Below are 25,278 nucleotides of genomic sequence, written 5' to 3' on the forward strand. Positions count from 1 at the left end.
CCTAACCTAAATCTATGAGTCAATTAGTGCTCTTTTTTTTTTTTCTTGTGGTACGCGGGCCTCTCACTGCTGTGGCCTCTCCCATTGCGGAGCGCAGGCTCAGCGGCCACGGCTCACGGGCCCAGCCGCTCCGCGGCACGTGGGATCTTCCCGCACCGGGGCACGAACCCGTGTCCCCTGCATCGGCAGGCGGACTCTCAACCACTGCGCCACCAGGGAAGCCCAACTAGTGCTCTTCTGAATCCACTTTCTGCCACTGTCAGCTTCCCCCAGTCAGAAAACTGCATGGTCTCCTGTCAAAAGTAAGTTCTAAAAGAAAAGGATGGGCTTTGAATAGCAATGTCTGTGTTTCTATGATTGATTCTTCCCTGGCAGTGAGAAGGAAATGAGTGAGCCCCAAGACTGGCGGAAAAGCAAGTTCTTTTTTGGCATGTTTCAATTTAAAAGGCAAATTTTGTTTTTAGATTGTTCTTGCCACCCACCTTGAAAAAAATTAATTTTTGAAAGTATATTTCCCCTCAGCATCTATTTGTCTGGAAACAAAAACCAGCTCTTAAAATTTTGTTGCAATATGTATACTCTGAGGTGTGAAAATAGAGTCTTTGAGAATCTTGTAGATATTTGAAAGATTCAAGAAAAGTTCATGGCTCAGCATTGCATCGTGTTCTGTGAGAGCCCAGAGGGGCCAATTCTCAATGCAGGTGGAAGATAATTATGCAACTTCTCTCAGGTTTCTCCTGCTCTCAGACAGGGTCTATTTTTATTCTTCTGGGGGTTGCTGGGAAAATCTTCAGAAGCCACCAAGAGGCCCAATAGCCGTCAGGAACTTTGTAAAGAAGCTGGGAGAGGCTGAGTCACATCCAACTCAGGCCCTTGATTTCCCCTGGGCTGTTGTACTCGGTCAGTTTCCTTCTCTCTCTTCCACTATCCACCTTTGCCTGCCCTCCTCTTCTGCCTATACACTTGGGCTTTCCAGCAATACACCTTGGTTGTAAGCATCTGCTTGATTTAGTCCTTTAAGCTAAAGAAATTCAGACCTCTGTTAAATTAATTAAACAAGTGTCAACTAAAAAAAATGCACAACGTGAGAGTTGTAAGTTAAGTTTTATTAGGGGCAAAATGAGGATTATAGCCCGGGAGACAGCATCTCAGATAGCCCTAGAAGCTGCTCCAAAGAGGTAGGGAGGCTGGTCGGTGTTATACATGATTTCAGTGAAGGGGGTGTACCTGCAGTTGAGCACATATTTTGGCAAAGGCTTGCTGCGAGTCACGAGGAGCAGATGTCACTGTTAATGATTTCAGTGCTTTTCTAGATATGAGGTGATGCAAGACTTGGGCTCATAAAATCTTCTGAAAATATCTAACTATCTAAGGCCCTGTTCTGCCAGTTTTTCCCGGAGCACAGAGGGCCTCATTCCTGCTCTGCATCTTGAAGTCCTTTCAGGGGGTGTTGAAGGTCAGCGGCTGCAGCAGTTCGTGCTTAGTCCTTGTAGAAGCAGATGGCAAGTGCCAATTTGTAGTTGGCACAGGAACGATTAGACTGAGGCGTCTCTAATCCCATGGCAGCCTACGTAAGCAAGCCCAAATCTAAGCCCGTAAACGCCTCAAGTTTACAAGATCAAACAGATCAAACACTAAGGACAATCGATCACAAGCAGCCGGCTAGGATTCAAGCTATAGCCAATCAAATCACTTCCTTTCTTTGTTTCCGTACTTTCTCTCTCTGAGCCTTTTCTCTAGCTTCTGTCCCGGGACTGCTCCTAACCACTTCCGGTTTGGTGTTGCCCAACTGGAATCCATTTTGCTCAAACAAACTCAAACTTTTTAGTTGCCCTGGTTTATCTTTTTTTTTTTTTTTTTTTTTTTTCTGGTACGCGGGCCTCTCACTGTTGTGGCCTCTCGCATTGTGGAGCACAGGCTCCGGACGCGCAGGCTCAGCGGCCATGGCTCACGGGCCCACCAGCTCCGCGGCATGTGGGATCTTCCCGGACCGGGGCATGAACCCATGTCCCCTGCATCGGCAGGCGGACTCCCAACCACTGCGCCACCAGGGAAGCCCCCTGCTTTATCTTTTAACACTCCTAATCAACTGTCTGGGAATTACAGACTGTCATACAGGATGGAACCTCTGACACAAGAGCTCTTTTTCAGCATTTGATCAGGTTTTCATTACCTATTTGAAATATTAAAATGATCTATAAAGGTGAAGGAAACCAGGGAACTGTTAAACCTGAGAAAAAAAACACCTGATTTTATTTTTTGTTCATTTGCTAGTTGCAGAGTGCCAGCACATATGCCCAGCCCTGAGCTAGGCATGGAGATAAATAAGACTCTATTTTTGTCCTGAGACCACAGCCGTTTCGTAGGGAAGAGAAACATCCAAGTGGTCATAATGAAGTGTAGCACAGTATCACAGTGGTTCTCCTAAGATGCGAGAGGGACCTCTGCGGGGGGGGGGGGGGGGGGGGGGGGGGGGGGGTGGGGTGGGGAGCAATCAACAGGGAAGGATTCAGGCAGGAGCTGGTGTTGGAGCACAATGGGGTAAGCCAGTAGTTGTCAGCCAGTTGAGAAAGGAGTTTCAGGCAGAGAAGAGCAGAGAAAATGTTTGAAGACATGGAGAGCATGGTGCGTCCAGCAAACTGCAAGGGGTAGAGGTGGGGAAAGTGTGGTCGGCAGGTAAGGTATGATGGAGGTGGGAGGGTGGGCAGGATAGGTGGATGGAGCACAGATCAAGAAGACCCTAACATGGTCTGGAGTTTATCATGCTGGGAACCATAGGGTCGGACTTGGATCCTGCTGGTAGGAGGTTGGAGGTGGGTTGGAGCATGGTGAGCCTGGAGGCAGGGAGGCAGGAACAAAGCTGTTAAGAGTGCAGTTTCTGGTCCCAGAAACCGGGGGTAGGAACAATCGCACCTCCGGTGAATCTGTTACTATGATGTCAGGAGCATTTGTCCTGTAATCTCACCCCAGCACACTGAGAACATCGGATGGGATGCACTCTACTTCCTTAAAGATTGACTAGACCAACTGTTTAATAAGCATACTAGCAGCTTCCCTTAACTGTGACAATCTTCCCAGCTTTCCAGCCCAGAGAAAATGGGCGAATTATTGGGACTGTCTCTGGCACTGGGTACACAGCAGTGAATGAAATGGACTGAAGTCGCTTCCCTGGAGGAGCTTACGTTCTAGTCGGGGGTAGAAAACATAAATAAGTCATCACATTAGATGCTAGGTAACAAGGAAGGTGCTGGCCAAAATAAACATGGGAGGAAAACAGGGAGTGCCGGGGGAAGGCGGCTTGCAATTTTCACTAGGCACCAGGACAGCTTCAATGAGGTGATATTTTAACAGATAGGATCCCTGAGGACCTTTGTGTCAAGGGTTGAGTTGTCTAAAGAGAGGCCACCTGTGATCCAACAGTGTTTGCGGAGGTGGGAGACCAGGTGGACCATAGGAGACCTGGTGATCATTCTGGAAGGAGGTTCTAATCTGTTCCTCGGCTTGGAGCTGCTCCTGAATATTCCAAACAACTCACCAATCCCTCCTTTCCTTGACCCTCAATTTATTTACTAAAAAAAAGAAGTGTGCAACTCAGCTGTAGCATCTGTTTTGCAGGGAGGCCGTTGTCTCTGACTCAATTTTCCAGCTGGTTTGACTATCAGGACACAAGCAGGTCATCTGACTGGCCCAAGGCCACACAGTGAGCAAAGGGTTCAGCCAAACATGAACCCAACCTTATTATTATTATTTAATTGCACAGTTTCTGGGAACTTTGTAGCTTTGTAGCAGATGGGATGCTAATCACATTCACTGAAAACTTAAAGGAGGAGCCTCAGTGCAGAGCTCTGCATCTGGCTCAAGAAATGTGTATGAATCATTTCCCTCGTGGAGAAGACAAAGCTGGGAAGTACCCCCTGCCCCCCATTAAAAGGCCATTTTGCATACGATGGCTGTTCTAGTGCAGCAGCAGTTTGGTTTCGCATCTTCTTCAAAGAACTCACTGCAGGGCCTCAGCTTTGCCCAATTAAGTTACCTTTTCTCTTTTTGCCCCCTTCTTCTTGCCTCTTCCCCAACCACCACCCCTCCCCGAGCAATTTCAAGTTCATACCCAAACTACTACAGTGTGAGGGAATTTCTGGGTGCAAACCGCATGCAGTTGTGGGTGAAATCTTTGGGATAATTGCAGTGAGGTTGAATCTGACACAAGTTGAGACAATTTGAAAGTCACCTTTTGGGCATTCTCATCTGTGACTGTCCTTTATGTTTATATTAATATGTTTGGGTTAAGTTTTTCAAGCTAATACATTCAGCTTTAGTTCTCTCAGTTTGGGATTTTTGTGTCTTTTTAAGCTACAGAACGCTATTTTCAAATGAAGATTGATGCAAAAACTTGGTGTTGCTTTCATGGAAGTTCCATTGGATCCTTGCCCAGTAGGCTTCTCCACTCTCCTCCTTACCCATCAACAACGCTCTGTGACTCATGGAACCTCAGGCAAAGGTCTTCAGCTCCCTGCACCTCAGTGTTCTCATCTGTCATTCGGGTCCATGATGAAGAAGTATAGTGAGGTGATGCATGAGGATGTCTGTTTTTTTTTTTTTTTTCCCATACCACCAAGCAATTCTCTGACACCGGCTGGGTGTCCTACGATTCAACTCAATTCTGACACTATCTACTCAGAGATAACATCAGATCCCACAGACTAAGGGCTCAGTTGTAAAAGACTGCCCCCCACGTCAGATGCCAACTGCAAACCTAGGTTATCATCTGGGCTTCTGACCAACCAGCTATACGTTGGAGGTTTCCATGACCTCTTCCTTGGGTTTGATTAATTTAGTAGGGCATCTCACAGAACTCAGAGAAGCATCTTACTTCCTAGATTACCAGTTTATTGTAAAAGGATATAACTCAGGAACAACCAGATGGAAGAGATGCATAAGACAAGGTATGGAGAAGGGGCCTGGAGCTTCCGTGTTCTTTCTGAGAGCACCGTTCTCCCAGGCACCCCAGTGTGTTTACCAACCCAGAGGCTCTAAGAAGTCCATCCTTTTGGGGTTTAGCGATACCTTCATTACAAAGCTTGGTTGATTAAGTCATTGGCCGTTAGTGATTGACCTCAATCTCCAGCTCCTCTTCCAACCCCAAGTTGGGGGGTGAGGCTGAAAGTTCCAATCCTCTAAGTTTCCCCTGGCAACCAGATCCCATCCTTAGGCTACCTAACATCTTTTTAAAAGTCACCTCATGAACATAAATTCCAAGGGTTTTAGGAGCTTGGTGCCAGAAATGGGGACGAAGACCAAATATATATTTCTTATAAATCACAATATCACATGCACACACAGTGACTTGCATGCTAGATGTTCAATTAGCCTTCCATTCCTTGACTCATTCTTATTTGGGCTCTAATTCGTCCTCTTTATTTTTTTGGTTAGTATCGCTGCTTCTGTGATCCACAGGGCTGAAGCTTTACTTACCCCATTCCCATTCCCTGACTCCACTCCAAGCTAAGCCCCTTCACCTCAGGGAGTTTATTTCTTGTTTTCATCCTTTTCACTGCCTTTCTAGGTGCCCCCAACATTTTCCCTCCAGATCATTTCATTCTGCTCTCTCTTCTCCCACCCCCTCCTCTCTAAACCCCTCAGCCACCAACAAATTATTTTCCTTTTATTACAAAAAAATTGGAACACACATAAAAGTAGAATGGATATATGCCTTACAAAAATAAGGGTATTTTATTAAATATTATTATATATTCACAGGAACATTATCATACCTTACAAAACACAATCCAGATACTTTGTTAATGTTATTTAATACCCAGTCCCTATTCAATGTCTTTTTATGTTTAGTTTGTTAGGATCTGAATGCAAATAAGGTGCACAGGTTGTGTTTGGTCCTCTTGATCATTCGTACCCTTTTCCCCAATTAATTCTCCCAAGACAAGTCCTGACCACTGGGTTTATAGTCTCCTCTTTTTATCCTCCTTTTGGAAGTGATTAGAAGGCAACGTCAAAGATTAAAGACAAGCCCCATCTTGATAGGGTCTTTTGAGCATTCTCCATTGCATATTTTAAAGTCTAAAGCCCTGCATTTATAGTTTAACACGTAAACTTTCCGTTCTTTTGGGAAAGAGACGTTTTGTTAATGACACTCTCTGAGGAAAATGGAGATGGTTCAAGCTTAACACTGCCCAGCACATAGAAAATACTCAAGAAGTTTATGGATTCTCAATTGGCAATGATGGTCATTATAATTATTGCATCTCAGAAAGCAAGACTTAGGGTCAGCTGACCTACGTCGGAAATCTTGGTTTTCTACTTGTGATTAGGCATGTTATAGAAAGAATATCTCTAAATCTCCCTTTCATTAATTATGAAATGAGAATGATAACATCGCCTAGCACTTCAAGGAAAAGAGATAGTGTGGATAAGACGCATATAATATTACTGGGTACACAACAGGCCTTCAACTAAGGGTACTGTATATACCATATATGTAAAATAAAAATATTAAGTCATTCATTACCATCCACCTTATTTCTGTTTCTTCCCTATCTTTCAATTCACATGTGGACAGGAATCTATATACGTTTCAATGTATATGTGGTATAATAGAATATTTATTTAGGATTCTAGGTCTGTACTCATTTTTTGGTAGCAATCTAGCCTTAAGCAATTCTCTCTACCAGCTTGAGCACAGTTTATTCATTTGTAAAATAGGAAGACTCACATCTGTTGTGAGAACCTTACAAAGTCAGTATAATATTCACATAGCTTCCACAAGGGAGAAAGGACTTTCAGCAAGAGTGCCTACTGACAGGCTGAGTCCAAAGAACACAGAATGGATTTTTAGATAAATGAATACAAATTCCAATGCTATGATTACATTCAGGAAGTAATTCATAAGTATTGTCTTTTTAAAAAAAAATCACATTAATCTTCCTGGGTTTACTTGCTTTTCTTTGCCATTGAATCATTCCACCAGGATTTCCTATGTTTTGAAGATTAAGAACTACAAAATGCTAAAGATAAGTTGACTCTTGGAGGTCATGTGTTAAGTGGGAAATCACCTTGAGGCAATGGTACCCTCGAAGTGTATTACCATGTCACCTACCACAGTGGTCAGGAACATAAAGACTCAAGTGCCAGATTAAGATGTTTGAACCATGTGGTTTAATAAACACACAGTGAGAAGCAAGGGGGAAGAGACGGATGATTGACACACCAAAGCTGGCTACAAACAGGGTTAAAGGACCATACTCCTTGAATCCTGTATTAGGCAATGCCTATAGTCTCTCTCTGTCTCTGTCTCTGTTGCTTCTTCTATCTCTCACTCTCTCTTTGTTTCTCTGACACACCAGCCTTCCCTGCTGGGGTTATGAGGTGGACCAGAATTCATAATGAACAAGGGGGTCTGGAAGGGGCTTGAGGCAAACACAGACTTGCTTTTACGAGACAGACAGACAAGTTTTCTTGGTCACAGCTGTAGCTTGCCAGTTGGCCTTCTGGCTTTTACCTGTGTGCTGTAGGCAGAAAATTGGTAGAGCCAAAATAGGTGTTCCCAATGAATGGCCAACTTTAGGCCTGGTGAATTCTGAGTACCTTAGTGTCTTAATGTAACTCTGAATATTTCGTCTTTCCCAACTACCACCAGTACTCGTGCTCAACTTACGTTATCTATGTTTAATGTGTCTCACCAGCCACTTACATCTCTTAATTTCCTCTATCCTCATTGGTCTGTTTTTCTTAGTTTACAGAGTCGAATCAAACATCCTTAAACAATACAGCAAACATATGTCATCATGCACTACAATTCTGTGTGAAACAAGCCTGGACTTCCACTATCCCTTAATCTTCCTCCTGTTCTCAGATTGAGACAAGGAAGCTTGAGGGAAGGAATGGAGACATTAGAAGCAGACAAACATCCCAGGTTCAGACATTAGAAGCAGACAAACATCCCAGCAACCGCACTGGGTCTTTCTGGAATACATGTGGAGGCAAAAGGACTATCAATGCATGTCAACCTTCTGCAGGCCACGTGAGACAGTGGAAGAAAGGCCAGGTAGGCCTGGGTTGAAACCCCAGTGCTTCCAATTGACTGAATAACATGACCCTGGGAGAACTGCTTAAATTTTCTAAGCCTTCTTTCCCTAGCTTATGAAATAAGAATAGAATCATTTTCTGGAATTATATGAGAAAAGGCATGCAAAGAGCTAATTGTCTAGGGGGGGCTTACGATGAGACGCATATAAATGTGAGTTCTGCTGTTCTTCCACACACGTCTTCTGATGTCTCTTCATTCTAGGCTTCAAACTGTCCCCAAGCCAATGGCGTTTACTGTACCCATCAGACCCAGGCTGCAATTTTGACTCAGGATGGTAACAGGGGGTGCCTCTGCTGGGTTTTGGGGCTCCCAGCAGTGAGGGGACTTTGCCTTTTGGTGGGAACTCTCCTGCCGTGGGCACCATTAGCTGCTCTGAGTGAGGTCTCTTCGGCGGATGCTTCATTCTAGACCAAAAGTGATTCAAAGAAGACACAATAAATTGTGCTCAGGGCTGACAACCACGGCTGCCAAGGACAGAGCTGCACACAGCAGGCCTTCTTGTTCTGTTAGAAGCACTTGGAGCCCCTGGGGTAAAGTTTCCTGTAAGTGTGGGTGTTAAAACCGTTTGTTTTGGTGTTGTTTTTGATATGCACAACTCTGTCCAGAGGCTACGACATGCAAAGCCTTGCCAGAAAGTCATCACAGAGGCATAAATAATAGCATAACCACAACCTGAAGCCCAGCAGTCATTCTCCACGCTCTCAGTCCCCGACGCCCCTTCTCTGGTCTCCAGCTCCAAACTTGTAGAGGTTTCTGCAAAGAGGCGCTAGGTGGAAAAATACTACAAATCTCTCTTGGCTCACCAGGGCCCGCCCATGCTGGGACGGGGAGAATTCCAAGGTGAACAGGCTGCGTTATCACCCCAGACTTTCTTGGCACAAACAGTCCATTTCCAGCCCTGAAACGTATTTTCAGAGGGTAATGGACAACCAGTCCCAGAGTAAACACAACACGGCCAGTTTGCAGGTGTTACGTTCCTTTGTGTTTGCCAACCAGATGTTCCTCTCTGGGACTTGGTCTTTGGCTCGTTGGGCTCCCTGAGCTGAACAGAAATGTCACTCTTTCTTGCCCTTTTCAATAAAATAAAGCAAGGTCTTCAGAGGACAGGGCTCAAAATGAGCTGTAGATTTCACTTGCAAAGTATTAATCTATTTGTGTCAAGTTCGTTCTTTCTTTTTTTTCTTCCCCCTTCTGGATTAGGCCAAGAAACACAAGTCATAATAAACATGTGAATCTTGACCTTTAAAAAAAAAGTAACTACTATAGCACAGCTATAAAATTTACCCTGGGGAATTTAGGCTGCAAAATTCACGCCCGTGTCCCTGTGCTCTGGTTTGGCACGGGGTGCAGCGGACACCGGCACACACTCCAAAGCCAAAGCGGGAAGGTGCCAGTGCTATTTCTACCGCTCCCGGTCAAGACAACCGGCGTGCTGTGGACACTTGGGGATATTTGGACGGCATATTCCCTCTCTCTGTTTAGCCAACTGTGCTGAGCAACAGTGGGCCAGCTTGGAGAAGGCTGAGTGCTTCTAGAATGTCTGACAGATTGAGGGAGGTGGTGAAGTAGATGAACTTGGATTTAGGACCTGAGACTTTCAAAAGCCACTCCGAAGTTCAATCTCGTGTCATTAGCCTAGAAGAGTTCCACCTGGTTCTTGTTGAACAAATCTTGGTCTGAGCATTGAACTGGTTTGATCATAGCTAAGTGGAGATGTACAGGAGGCCCCTTTTACTATTAAACCTTAGAAGTTTGGGGCAGAAAGGAGCTCCTCATTCTTTCATCCCAATTTTCCCCAGTTTGGGAGTAGCATCAGGTCATCACTCCTCAGTCACTGACTTAGCGTTATTCGTTCTCCCTAGGATAATCCCAGAGCACAGCAACCTGGGCTGCCCGGGGATTCCTGCCACTTGGGACCCCCCCTCCCAGTCTTTTCCCAGCCCATGACAAAAGGAGGTAACCCTAAAATGTCCTAAAGCTTAAAGTTTGATTGTGGAAAATGCACACAGCATGGTTGACTGCATAAGAAATTCAATGTCACACGTACTGTGTGTTCCTCAAAGCACTAGAGTTATAAGATCTATCTTCTTTGTGAACTTGTTTGATTCTAATTAATAATACCTTATGCTACCATAAGTGGTTATGGTTTGTAAAACACTTTGGCTTACTTGATTCAGGACAAATGTATAAGGCAGGTGGAATTAGGGCCCCTTTGCAGGTGAATTAACTTGGTGACTGTATGTGATTTCCCCAAAGTAATTTACCAGTCAGACCAGACTCCAACTTTAACCTCTTAACTCTAAATCCAGGGTTTTTCCAAGCAGGCTGGGAGTTCACTGCGGTAGGTGCCACTGTTCACGCGGTATAGATGAGGACATTGAACAGGGATTAAACAACTTTGCCTACAAAAAGTAGTTTGTGACAGAGCCTGAGAAACCTGCTTTTCTTGACTCCTAGTCCGATGTTCCTTCCGGGTCTTCGGGAAGCTGCGAAGGGGGGAATCTGAAAGTGGCAGAGATTTTGTGATCAGATGAAAAGAAATCCAATATGTAAATCCTATTTTCGAAGTGCTTATAAATTTGTAGTGTGTATGTCATCACAATGCATAAAATAAAATAGCAAAAAACTCTTTACTACGCATCTCTTCTATTTATGGAATCTATTGTCCAACTCTCCTTTTATATTATTACAATGTTTGTGTGTGGAATGTGTCACCTGTTAAATCAGTAATTTTGTATTCAAGACATGGTGGGTAATTCTATGCAGGCGTTGCACTTTAATTTCCCATCTGCTGACAGAAGTGATGGAGTCAGTCACAGCCTTGCGATTTCTTTTCAATGAAATGCATTTGTTTTCCTTTTTCATCCTAGTTTTATGAACAAGATTCAGGGGTTCACTCTAGACTGACAGAGAAGATGGAGACCTGGGAATTAGTTCTGTCACCTGCAGAAGGATTTGCTTTCCTTCCTGTCCATGTGTATTCAGACAGAAAAGCACATTCAAGGGAGGCGCAGCAACTCCAGGGGACGGGACCTGCTGGTGGAATGTCAACTATTAGGTTTGCTTGGACATCATCCAGTGGGCTTTCCCGGTGAAATACCACAGGGCAATTCTCTATGACATTTCAATTCTAAGGTATGGACCCCTCCACCCCAGGCCAGGTCAAGGGTCCCTGATATGGGCTTTCTCTGATGCCCTGCACTTATATTGTTTGGCCAACTCCACTATTAAACCCTTATATGTCTATTTTCATTATTATTATTAATTTATTAATTTATTTTTTGGCCACGCTACGCAGCTTGCAGGATATTGGTTCCCTCACCAGGGATCGAACCCAGGCCCTGGTAGTGAAAGTGCTGGGTCCTAACCGCTAGACAGCCAGGAAATTCACTATTTTCATTATTAATTAGAGTCAAAGGGTCTAATACAGTGCTTGGCATCCTACAGGGGCTGATGTGAAGCAGTTGAATAAAGGCATGGAGGAATGACCAACGAACCTTAAATATGGCCTAATAGTGATCTCCCCTTTCTCTATAGGCTAAACATTTCAATATCCACTCAAAATTTAGCCCAGCCAGGAGGACCGTCGTGTTTTATTCTCTAAGCAAAACGAAATAGCTCTTTGTGTGTTGATAGACTTGCTCTTGGGTTTAAATTTTCTAAGCCTTGCTTGATGAAGTTAGGATGTAGGTATCTGAAAGCACCCCCTGGTCGTGACGGAATTAAGTCCAAATTCCTTGCCGAGCCCCCAAGATCTTCCTGCTTGTGCCTGACTCTGCAGTGTGGAGTCGTCAGCCCCAAGCTTGTGGCTGTCCAGCTCTCCTGGCCTTACTGTCCACACACTCTTGTTCCTCTGCCTCTTTGCATGTCCTGCTCTCAATCAGGAATGCCCTTCCTCCATCGCCTTTGCCTGGAAAGCTCCTACACATATTGGGGAACCCAAATCAAATGCCACCTCCCTTTTTTCCTTAAAACTTTAAAAATCCCTCTTCACTCTCCCCACCTCTTGCTGGTACCTTTTATAGCATTTTGTTTATGTAGTAATTATTGTGCCTATCACATTTAACCAGAATTACTAGAAATCCTTGCCTCTTTATATGGGCAGGTACTGTATTCTATTAATTTGGGTATCCCTTGAACCTAGGAAAATATCTGGTACAGATTAAATGCTTAAATCTTTGTCAGATAAGCAACTGACTGGCTGAATGAATGAATGAGAGAGAAATAGAACATAGAATGACGACGCACTTTTAACTTATGAAAAAAGATGAGATGGTTTATTCATAATTTTAGATCAATAGACATTTCTAGTGTGATCTACTGGATGACAAGCTTCTGGGTGACAAGCCACCCAGCTCAGTACCTGGCAATATTAGGGGTTAAGTAAAGTTTTGTTGATTGAATGAAATAGTTGTATGAACAAGTGGTCTGAGATTCTCCTGCAATTATGTAGGTTGACCTCTGGCTTCGTTTAGCTTACGTTTGGTGATCTTTTATTACAAGCCTGCCCCTATGCATTTCTTCTCTCTGTTCCTGTTTAATTCCTAAGCATTGGGGACGCTAATGCCCCCTTATGATACACTGCAAAAGATGATACAGGGAAGTTTAGAAACTTTGTGAAATATGGTATTGAATACCAAGTAAAGGCTCACTGGTTATTTTCAAATTTGACTTTCCTTCCTTGGGTTTCTAGCATCCGAGATCATTAAAAATAGATAGCATTTTAGGCCATTTTAAACACCTATCTTACTTTATTTCCACCATTATTTTTGCTTTCTCTTCCTGTGGTTCTCTGAGGTTGAAGAGAGAAACCTCAAGGTTACTTTCAATATCAGACGGTTTCATTGCTCAGGGCCCACGTTCCTAGGTTAATTTATTCTCAACATTCTGCAGCTTTTTATAAAAAGATGGTTTGCAAAACCGTACTTTATAGTCAAAGTGTAGGATTCGAAAACTTGAAACTCAGATTAATGTGACCACTCTAGTGTCATCTGGATTTAAATTGTGAGGAGAAACCGGGAATGATGCTCTTAGCTACCTAAGGAAATTAGGTGTCCCTCTTCTCACAGGACAAACATTTTTGAGCACGTGCCATGTGCCGAGTACATAGTCATGGTCAAATGCTTCAGGATGACAGAAAAATTAATGCCTTTTGTTACAGATTTTTAACATTTCAACTTAAGTTTAGGTCATGCTTTATAACTGTTTACAGAAGTTTTATGTGTGTACAACTAATCATGAACATGTTTATTGTTTTTATTAGTTACACTGTGCTTAATCAATATCTGTTGAATGAATACATGATTGACAAGTAAAAAAATAAGTAAAATGTGGGGAGTATATTCAGCTAGATGATCTATCTGATGTGGAGGTCACATTCAAGGCTTTTATTGATATTGACATTTCACCAGCAACTAAAGAGCAGACAACAGTTTCACTTTTGATCCTAATGTTCTCTCGTTTTTAATAATCCATCTGGGACAAGGCTGAAAATCCTTACTTACCCCACCATCAATGCAGCTCAGATCCATCTCCGATTTCTTATTTCCTCACCCCCTTTGATTTCCTTCCTTGTAGCATTTGTATCCATATCCATTTCCTTCCTAGATTACAGGTTTCTTTGAGGCAGGGACTTCCTTATTGATTTCCTTCTCCCCACCCCAAAATCTACTATAACGTGTAATAAATGTCTGTTGAATAAAATACGGACTTGCTCAAAGGAACAACAGACCCCCAAAAGTACCAAAGATAGAGGCACCTGAGCATGTTGACATGTTTTATTCTGCTGGAATTTTGTCCACACCAATGACTGAAGGTCTTCTGTTTTCCCCTCCCTTTTCTCCTAGTTGGAGGACTTTATGTACACTTGTTAAAAGAATGCAAATGTTGACTGGTGAGTCATTGATTGAATCTCAGAGAGTGAGGAAACAGGCCTCGGAGGGCCTGGCTCCACTTTCCCAGGCACCAGGCACAAGGCTGCTGGTGCAAAGTCCCTTGTGAAAGTCAGGCCCGAGTTCTTGACAAGCTGCAAAGGCACACGCTTTCAATTTTGCTCTGAAACAGTGTCTGAAATCAATACCCATCACACAGAACATGGCGGAGGCTGGGAGGCTGGCAGGGCTGCTTCTGACATTTCAGGAGCATCTCAGCTGTCCCTAAGGGTGGTGGTCTGGCCTTGTTCAAGCCCACGTGGTGCTGCGCAGGGGGAGCCTGAGCTGTTCTCTCCAGATACCCTGGAGTAGTTTTGAGCCATGAGAGTGAGTGGGAGGAAAGAAGATCTGATACCCTTGGCTTGTGTCTGGTCCAGCAGGGCCCGTTTTAATTCATTGAATTGATCTGTAGGGCTGATGTCAAAAGAAAAAGTGATTCATTTTGTTGCTGGCAAGAGAAATGGAGAGAAATGAGCCATTCTGGGTGGATTGCTAAGGCGGATCCATGAAGAGGTAGATGTCTGGCCCACCAGTGGGTCAGGATATAGGTGAGCTCCTGACATACAGTCTTTGAGACAATGTGTGCAGTGTCCAGCATGGTGCCTGGTGGATCGTCCATGTTCCTGAGTCTTAGAGCTTTTCTCCGATATGTTACACCTAAGTCTTTTCTTGGAATTAATATAGGTGCATACCCATTTTAAGCAAGATATACCATAAGGGCCATGTATACTTCTGAAGTAGGGAGCTATTTCTGGCACTTCTCATTGGGTCAGTTAGCATCCAGTTACCCTTGTGGGGTACCCCTTTTCTCCCTGATCTCCTTCTTCCTGCAACTCCCAGCACCGCCAATTGTTTATCTGATGTGCCCTGAGGCTCATCTCTCTCCTGAATTATGGTAACAGGGCATCCTAATTGATCATTCTGTCCCCAGATTCTCCTGTCTCCAATTAAAGTACATCCTCTGCATTCGGAGTACTCATTCTCACACAGATAGATCATCTTCATTTCCAGGTATATTCTCCAAAGCTTCTCATTATCATCGGTAGAGTATTGCCAAAATTATTTGAATTGGGTTATTGCATCTTTACCTCAGCCCACATACCAAACCCTGTCCCTGGCCTCTCCTTTCTGTACATTTCTAGGAATGTAGGACAGTTTGTCGCCTCTCAGACATGACCACTGTACTGTCAACTAACTCTGTTGTATGACAACCTCCTCTTCACCTGCAAGACTCTGCTCAAACACCATTTCTTTTCTGTAACTCTTCATGTTTTCCTGACAAAAAGAGTTAATCATTCTACCCTGTTCTGATCCCTTATAATGTTTCACGTACCTTTATAGTAACATTAACCATTCAGTGTTATTTTGCCATTGATACTTATTTTCAAAAAATCTTCCATAATAAGCTATGAAGGCAGAAATTTTAATTTGTGTTTGAACGTTTTGTGCCCATCATGGCGCCTGCTAGTTGTCTAGTAGGTGCTTTGACAAAAGTCTGGATTTCATTTTTATTAAATAAATTTATTTTTGGCTGCGTTGGGTCTTTGTTGCTGCATGCAGGTTTTCTCTAGTTTCGTTGTGGTGTGCAGGCTTCTCATTACTGTGGCTTGTCTTGCTGCGGAGCACGGGCTCTAGGCGCATGGGGTTCGGGCTCAGTAGTTGTGGCACATGGGCTTAGTTGAGCTGCAGCATGTGGGATCTTCCACCCGTGTCCCCTGTGTTAGCAGGCGGATTCTTAACCGCTGCGCCACCAGGGAAGTCCAGAAGTCTGGATTGAATCTTCAAATTTGAGGCACATGAGTCCCTTGGGTTTGACCACTCATGAATATGACATATTGATATTTATTGGTTGTTGCTACTACTTTAGGAGTTGGCTATAGATATTATGCCATCTTAAAATCAGATCCTATTAGATCTCAGCACTAAAAGTTTCTTAATAGGCTTCTGATCCATGTACTTCTTTTGGTTTAGCACAGCGCTTCTTAAATTTTTTGTTCTAAAAATTCTGGGCTCTGATGCATGCAAAATATCTGCATATATTGATAAAGTGTCCATGGATTTTCCAAAATCTACTCAAGAGATAGACTTACTTAGAAGTCTCTGGTGGAGAAGAATATTTTAGAAAGAGGACTCTTTTTTTTTCATTGATATTCTTTTTTTAAAATTAATTATTATTGGAGTATAGTTGTTTTATGAGGGCTCTGTCTTGATTTTTCTGCTAGGTGACTTATCTATGGGAAAGATGGGCTTATGAATGGGGAAGCCAGTTTTCATGATTTGTATTTTCATTACCTGGGAACAGCCTGAGACTAATTTGTGAGGCACGGAAATCAGCATGATCTTCATGTGGGCATATGTTTTAATAGGACTGGTTTAAGTCATTGCTTCCATGGTAACTTGGCGGCAAGAGAAACCCACACTCTCTTCATATCCATTACCCATTTGTACTGAAGCGTAATTCCTGATGGATAGAAGCCCAGCTAGAGTGCCTGGGTTTCAATCCTGGCTCCATTAAGGGGCATGACCTTGGGCAAGTCACTCAGATACTTTCAGCTTCGGTTTCCTCATCTGTAACATGGGAATAATAAAAATTGCCATGGGGGATAAGATCACAATATGACACATCGTAGAACATCAAAAATTTATGTAGAGGGCTTGGCTTGGTGTCTGGTGCAGCCTGAAGAAGTAGCCATTTATAATGATTACTTTTATTTGATGCTCTCTTTTATTTGATGCATTGAGCTGGTTCTCCTAGGCTTGGTTTTTTCAATTTATTTTAAAATTGAAGCATAGTTGATTTACAACATTGTGTTAATTTCCACTGTACAGCAAAATGATTCAGTTATACACATATAGATATTCCTTACTAGATTTGGTTTTGATTTATATTTCATACATTTGATAAGTGTTAATATTTGGTGAAAGGGAATACTGTGATTTTGAATATTTAAAATTGCCATTCTTTACAACAACACACATCCTGTAGCCAAATGATTTTTGGAATGAAATATCAGTAGGAAAAAAAGGCCAACCACTTACTTAGAGAGCAATGCTTGTTAAATTTTAAGAAGTTAGGATTAGAAAGTTACTTTATATGAAACTTTTGTCTGATGTCTTTTGTGTTTTCTTGAAACACAAAAGTAACTACATACATTAGTAAATGATCAGTGTCCTAATTCTTTTAGTTTTTCTTAACCCTTTGGTTGTTCAGTAGGCAACAGGAGGTGAAAATAAATTCTAGTCTTAGTTCTCATATGCTATCAGAGAAACTGGCTGAGAAAATATATTCGAATTGGTATTTAAACACTTTTGAATACATGTCATGTGCCAGCTACTGCCTTTGTATGTAATGTCTCAATTTTCATAAATCTGTTAGACAGATCTTATTACTTGATTTCAGAGGTGAGGAAATGAAGGCCTGGGGAGGTTATAAAAAGATTATCTTGTAAAAAGATGCTTTTTCTATTGAATTAACATTAACTTGGCCTTTTGTCTGGTTTTGCTGATTTCAGGTGAACTGGATTGAAGGAGGGCTGAGTCACTGACATGGTAGATCGATTCTCTCATTTGAACAGCAGGGTTTTTACAGCCTGCTTTGTCAGGAAAAACATTCCTTAGAGTATCGTTTTTTGTTTAAAACAGAAATCATTGTGTTGAATGCTTCTGATTTGGCTGTAGAGCAAGCAAGCACATGCCCTCCAGAAATATCAAGAAAGGAGAAGCTTACCGCATGGCAAACTGCCTCCACTTCTCATCCAAAATAGATCTCTGGCTGAGGTAATGTCAAAGTCTGTTTCACATTCCTTTGGTGGGGCTTACAGATGATCTCTTTAGGATAATCTCTTTGGAGCAACATCATTTGCCTAAATATTAATTTGATACTATTCCACATTTTGCCATTGTTAAATCATTTGAAAAGGTAGATTTCTATAATGGAGCTAGAAGCATTTTTATTTGTGTGTGATGGGTTAGAGCAGTGGTTCTCAACAAGGGGTCCATTTAGCCCCTTGGGACATTTGCCAATGTCTGGAGACATTTTTGCTTGTCCACAGCTGGGGGTTGCTACTGGCATCTAGTGAGTAGAGGCACGAGATTCTGCTAAGCATCCTCCAGTGCCCAGGACAACACCCTCCGCCCCCCCCCCCCCCCCCCCCCCCACCACCCTCAACAGAAAATTATCTGGTCCAAAGTGTCAATAGTGCCAAGAAACAATGCCTTAAAATCGCTCCCATATTTCTAATCTGAGCCCATTTAAAAATATTTATCTCTTCCAGCACAAGCAGAGTTAATGTGGTGTTGAATTCTGTGGCTTTATCTCAACTCCTAAGTCTGAGATGATCAATGCCTCGAATTCTTTCCTTGCTGTCAGTTATCGACTTTTTCTCAGTCTCTGGTATCCAAGCTCTTGTTGCTGGGGGATGCTTGTAGGATGGTGCGGGAGCTGAAGGAGAGCTTGCACCATTTCCTACCTCCCTGAAACGTGCCTTTAACTAGATAGAGAAAAATTATCTAATAAAATAAATTTACCACTAAGCCAATGAAGAAATTCTGGAGACAGGAGTAGATGATCTTGCTGATAAGAATTAGAAATATGACTTGAATATCTTTGAGGAAATAATTTATTTATGCAGTGGATAAATTCCTCTCCAGTCATTTGAAAATATGATTGTTGCATTCTTAAGACGAAGAATCCCCCATTTACCTGCCAAACATTCTGGGTGTTTCCACTGGTATTCCATCTTCAATAAATGAAATATGATGCTTGTGTGGTTATTTTTTGTCAAATTTCAGTCTGATTTCTCAAACCTTGTCTACATTCATGTATTTAATTAACAAACTAATTTTTAAAACCATGTTTTGATGCCTAATATCAATACATTTCAGTACTCTCTCAGCTCCTGAGCAAGGCAAATGTGAACAGAATATGGTTCTTGTGCTTGAAAAACTGATTAAGTTTAGTGGAAAAAAAAAAGACTTTTAAGCAGATATTTACAATTAATGGGGTCAGTGCTATACAAGGAGAAATGCAAAATGCTCTGGGAACACACATAGGACAAATTATGTTTTGGGAATTGAGAAAAAATTTAGGCACAAGGTAATAAATGTGTTGGGTATTGAAGAATGAATAGGAGTTTTCTGGACAGAGGAGTGACAGTCAGAAGCAAGAAGATATTAAAGAGCATGGACTGATTGATGTTCTGTGGCAGGAATATGACATGAATAGGAATGAAGAGCATGAGATGAAGCTGGAGATTTTTCGCCTAAATATGATGAGCTCTTTTGGGGAAGGGGATCTGCCCTATTCTTTGTATCCCTGGTGCTTGGGACAGTGCCAGGAACATAGCATCTCACAGCATCAGCAGCAGTAGCAACATCAACACAGCAAGGGATTGTAGATTGTGTGCTCCAAGTCTCTAAGCAGAGAAACAATACCATTAGAGTTGGAGGTACAGGGACAGGGTAGATAGGAACAGAAGTAGGAAGTCTCATCCTAAGGAAACTGTAATCAGGGCAAGTTGTCATAAGGACCACGGCAAAAGAAAAGAATGAAAGAGAAGGGATTCTAGAGATACTTGGTAGGTAAATCTAGTAGAACTTGGTGAACAAATGAAATTGAAGAGTGATATAAGAGGTAGTTGGAGGTGCTGTCATTCATAGTGTATGCAGAGTATACTTAGAACAATCTAGTTTTCAGAATGTCATATTTGAGGGAGCACCTTCAGATGCCTTGGATAAGCAATGCTCTGGTTGAGAAATATTGGCCTGAAGATTTGCTGGCTCACGTGGTGATTGTCTCCCATGCTTTGTCTCCAGGAACCTTGGCTACTGGCTTCTGAACCATCTTGCTTGGCGCTGGCATCTCTGTGACCTCCCAGGATGGGTCTTGGCCTTACCATCCCTTTGCCATCCTGGGCCACCACTCCCAACTTTAACCACAGACTCAGACAGTTGCCTGATCTCTAGATTCTGGTGACAGCCTGCCTACTTGCTCTTCTTGCCCTCACCAAACTCACTGACCAAGCACATCGCACAAGAAGAGGTGAGTGAATCTTTTCCTTACTTTGATGGTAAAGTCAGCATTCCTTTTACATTCCAATGACCACAGGAAAGTGTATAGTCTTTCTTGGTATCCATGGAGGATTGGTTCCAGGACTGTCAGCCGAGGATTCCAAAGTCTGTGGATGTTCAAGTCCCTTATATAAAATGATGGTAGTACAGTTGGCCCTCCAACTCTGTGGTACCACATCTGTGGAGATGGTGGGCCGGCTGTATTTTAACACAATAACCCTAATATATTCCCCTCCTTAATAAGATATACAACAATTTCTTAACATGTTTATTTCTACCAAATTAAGTTTTGAGAACCATTCTTGTTAGTAACACTGATCTAGGATATTTTTGTGATATGAAATTAACTTTGGCATGCACAACAGAAAGAATAACAAATTCTACATAGACCACCTTTGCTGTGAGATTTACATTTCTGAGTCTCTCAAGAAATAGAGCACAGCAGCTCTGACTGTCTTCACATCTTTATGTTTGATGGTGCCAGTAGATTTTCTCAACATTTATTCTAAAAGGGACATACTTAGTGAGTTCCTTAAATGCAGATGATTCTGATTTTATTTGTGGAACAGCTCCTCCTTTAGCATGGCTTAGTACAACAGAATGCATCTGAGGCCTGCTATACTGTCTAAAATTAGGAAGTTTCATGCAGCATATTGCCAAATGAACTGCATCATTTGGGAAAGTACACAGTCCAGTGAGATCTAGGTTTGACTTCCTGGTCTACCACTTTCTTGATGCAAGATACTTAACTTCCTTATGCCTCAGTTTATAAAATTAGCATCCCAGAGTTGGTGTGAGTATAAAACAAGGGAGTGTATTGAAAGTATCAGCAGGTAGATAGGTCCTTCAACAGAAGTTAGAGGTTCTGGCTCAAGGTCTGGCTCACATTCAAGGAACACCAAACCACAGAAATGCCCTCACCCCCTCTTAATGCATCAAAAATTTAAGCTAGTCAGTGAATCTGGCACAAAGTGGTCATAAAGATATATATTTTCCAATTTTAGTCTTTTTATACATGGAAATTGGGTAGACATGGAACCCATGGACTTACAGTTAATAATAAATAGTTCAGTCCATGGCTTACAAGGCAGAGTTGGGGCCAGGTTGTGAAGAAGGGGCAACGGAAGACTGGACATATTCGAACATAGTCCATATACTGTTAACCAACCGCTGCACAGAACCAGGTTCCTTCCATTTGCTCTTTATGACCACCCTGCAAGGATATACTGATTCAGTTTACATATGAAATAACACAAGCTTAAAGAAGTTAAGTAACTTTCCAAGATCACTTGGCCAGTGAGGATGGATAACTGGGTTTGGTTTCAAATCTCATGCCTTTCCAATGCTCCATGCTGCTTCCCAGGGACTGGAAATGAGCCCATTTGTAGATACTGAAAACAGGAGGGAGTTTTGAAATCTCTGCTCTCAGGAGGTAGGCTGTCTGCGTTGACTATGTCGATAGAAAGCAGGACAGATTCAACCATGGGGCAGTCAATCTAAGTCTCCTGGAAGGCTCTGCCTGTCATCCCCAGGAGTCCTGCTCAGTCTCTTTCATCCTTGTCCCTATGGGCCCTGCCCTGCTCCCGGCTGAGGAAGGGTCTTGTCTTTATAGGGTGGGTCAATGGTACTTAGTCACCAAGGTAGGGACATTACACAACTGGGTTGCTGATTCTTAATGCTAACGTTTGGTTTACAGTAACTAGAGTTTTCTATGAGCATTCTAGGCTGGTCTGGTTAATATTTACCTATTGCCTCATTTTAAGAAGGGACTTAGGCAGTTTTTAGAATGTAGTAATAGCAGTAGCAGCAGATTAAATGACTATAATGGGAAAATAAAATGAAGGCGGGATTAAATCAACACACAAAATGCGCACCTCGAAGACACATCATTGAGTACCATGAATGTTGGCATAAAAAGGTCCCAGGGAGCCTGTTGCTGAGATTTCTGATCTAAGCTGATACCAGATGAGGCTCTGACCTGGAGACTCTACCTGCTTGTCACATCCTTGGAACAGGTCATGCCTTATCTGCTGGTACATGGTCTGGATGTTGGACTATGTAGAATTCTGCCAGGTCATCATTTCCAAATGGCTTTATGGGAGAGGATGTGTTGAAGGAGAGTAACAACTAAGAAAGCCTAGGTACAGGACATTGTGAGGGCAGTCATAGGGTGTATTGTTGTGTCAGAATTCTGGGTCAGAAGCAAACTATCCTGCTGCCTCATAGCATGGCACTGTAGGCATGAACCAGTGTCCTATTTATAGGGAGCTAGTCTATCCTAGTGGTTAGGAACATAGATTCTAAGGAAAGTAAGACAGGTTGAATCTACTTAGTAGTTGAGTCACCTTAGGTAAGTTGTTTGATTTCACCTCTCAAAGATAGAGCTGTTTTCCATGTTACATACCTTACTGTAAAGTTCCATACAAACGCAGTTTAGAGCAAAAACACTTATACTGGCTATTTTTAAACACAAGTTAATGTTAGAAAGTGTAGATACATTTCCAGACACCCATTATCCAAGAGTTTGATTCATCAACACTGCCCAGAAATGATTAAATGTTATTTAATAAGCTTAACGTAAGTCATAAAGAAACAACAAGAGGCTTTGTCAATCACTCGTAGCTAAAAAATGTTAACTCTCGATCTGATGCAGGAATTATGGCACTCAGACCACCTGGATAAAAGTACAACCTAGAGAAAGAAGTGAATTAGGGAGGAGAGTGAAGAGGAAGGCGGAGTGGTAGAGGATCCCTATATTCACCTCCCCCAACCTCTTGGCATCCAGGAAGGCAGATGCAGATGGGGGGCAGGTGACAAATTTTATTCAGTCTGAAGATTGCTTCCTTTTGAAGCTTTTCTTAGAGACAGAAAATAATGAATGTCACTTCAACTTCCTTTGATTATGAGTGTTACTGTCCCTGGGATATCGTTTTTAAAATATACTATGCCAATGTATTTTATTCTCCTTAAATTATGTCCAAAGGGCAACTCATCGACCTAAAACATTAATTTGCTCAGGGTACACTTAGACCAAAGAGATCAGTGCTCAGTTTTGAGTTTCAGAACAGATTTTCTTGAGTCTTCATTGAAAGCTAGGGTCTGTTGACAGAGAAAATGGTTATTTAAATTACACTCTACTTCATAATCATACCAAGAGCCAAGACACAGTACAGAGAGGAGCAAATAAAAGGTTTAAGGGAATGTCTTACTAGAGAGGAAATGGTAGAAAGTTCTTTTACCATGGGAAAGAGGAGCTTAGTTAATGGAGGCAAGAATCAGAAGGCAAAAGCTAGGGTGAAAATTCTTGTGGGGTTGCTCAGAGGGACCTAGTGGCTCTATCACTTGGAAGAAGGTGGGAAAGACAGATTGAGGAGGGAAGCCAAAAGTAAAGGATTGGGAGAAAAGAGGACACTGGTGTCCTACTACCTCTTCCCCTCTTCCTATTTGAATTCTGGGAAGGACACTTAGCCGAATGCCCCAGGCCAGTGTGCCGACGTGGTCATGGGTGAATACTAATGGATTTGGGAAGGTTAGGCAGAGAGAATCTGAGCTAGTTCCCATGACCTGTGTCGGGTATGTAAGAAATCCATATCTGAGGTCCTCAGAGTCAGGAGGCCTACAAGGTAGTTGAGAATTATGATTTTGTATCCTATACAAACAGTATGAGTTCCAAACAAGTGTTGGCGTCATAACCTGGATTCCCTGAACTAACTTCTTTCCAGGTAACTGTAAAGACTACCTTAGAGGCTGTGTGTATATGTGTAAGGACTACTTTATATACTGTATGCAGTGTGTTCAGAATAGATCTAGTATTGAGCAAGGAGTCAGTCAATGATATCTGATATTATCGTTGCTAATGCAGAATGGGTGTTGGTTTGCAGGAGGAGGCAGATTTGGAAAGCACCAGTGTGGTTTCTCATCCAGCAACATCTGCAAATATCTTAGGTTAAGATATTCTTGCTTGGTTGTGCAGTAGGCATAATAAGATGTGGTTGTGTGAAGGATGCCTTCATAGGTGCAGCCATGAGAGTGGCATCACATCCTGAGACAGGCCAGGCCAGTGTAAACTTGTGGACATTGTTGGCCCCAGATTGCATATTATGGCATCCTGGGAGTCAGTGGGACTGCACCTTGGAAAAGAGACTGAGGGGAATGGATATTGGATATTGCAATGGATATTGCAGGAGAATGATTCTCCTGCAAGGAAGAATTTGTGGACCAAAAAAGCAAGTTAGACGAAGTCAGGGTAAGATTGTATTTCTATAGTCTGAGATTAACTGAGGGGAGAGACCATGTTTATTTGGTCTTCTGGTCCCCCAAAGCTCACACAGTACCTGGTATATATCAGGCCCTCAATTAATGTCTGTTGAAAGACATTATGTCCCATGTATGTATTACATGAATAAGAAACTTGAGGAATGTCGGGAGATTTCCACCAAAATTCAAGGGTGATTTTTAATGTATTTCTTGGTCTAGGGCCATGTTCTGCAGAATAAAATCCCAACACCTGACTCTCTGCTACTGATAGATGTGATTTTAAAAAGAACGTAGAGATTTTTAAAGTCTCACTGAGAAGAAAAGAAGAAAGCTTTTAAAATGAAAGATTAATTCATAGAATATGTGCATTATTTGTTCGGTTCATCTCAGTGCCTGGGAAGTTGTAAGTTTTTAATAAGTATTCATTGAATTTAAATCATTTAATAGGGGCTTCCCTGGTGGCTCAGTGGTTAAGAATCCGCCTGCCAATACAGGGGACATGGGTTCGAGCCCTGGTCCGGGAAGATTCCACGTGCGGCGGAGCAACTAAGCCCATGTGCCACAACTGCTGAAGCCCATGCGCTTAGAGCCCGTGCTCTGCAACAAGAGAAGCCACCGCAATGAGAAGCCCGCGCACCATGACGAAGAGCAGCCCCCGCTCACCGCAACTAGAGAAAGCCCGCGTGGAGCAACAAAGACCCAACGGAGCCAAAAATAAAATAATAAAATTTAAAAAGTAAAATAAATCATTTAATAGATGATTCTGTAGCACGTGGTGTGTGTCAGACCATAGTGCCAGGTGCAGACATACTCCCTTCAACAGGGAGCTCAGGGTCTAGTGAAAGAAACAGGCAAATAAACAGATAATGATTGTATGATAAGGTAAGTGTCATGACAGAGCAATAAATGGGATTTTTATGA

General features: G+C 42.5%; 1 long non-coding RNA gene across 1 annotated transcript; it reads left to right on the top strand.

Moving 5' to 3' along the window:
• The first annotated feature begins 138 nt into the window (after positions 1-138).
• LOC113607640 (uncharacterized) lies at positions 139-24,852 on the top strand. The gene is made up of 3 exons (XR_003428009.1): positions 139-302; positions 19,846-20,071; positions 24,805-24,852. It is a non-coding gene; the product is annotated as an uncharacterized LOC113607640 (long non-coding RNA).
• Positions 24,853-25,278: the final 426 nt, after the last annotated feature.

This window comes from Aethalodelphis obliquidens, unplaced genomic scaffold (assembly GCF_003676395.1).
Source record: "Aethalodelphis obliquidens isolate GAN/ISIS:26980383/991018 unplaced genomic scaffold, ASM367639v1 scaffold49, whole genome shotgun sequence".
Taxonomy (NCBI): domain Eukaryota; kingdom Metazoa; phylum Chordata; class Mammalia; order Artiodactyla; family Delphinidae; genus Aethalodelphis; species Aethalodelphis obliquidens.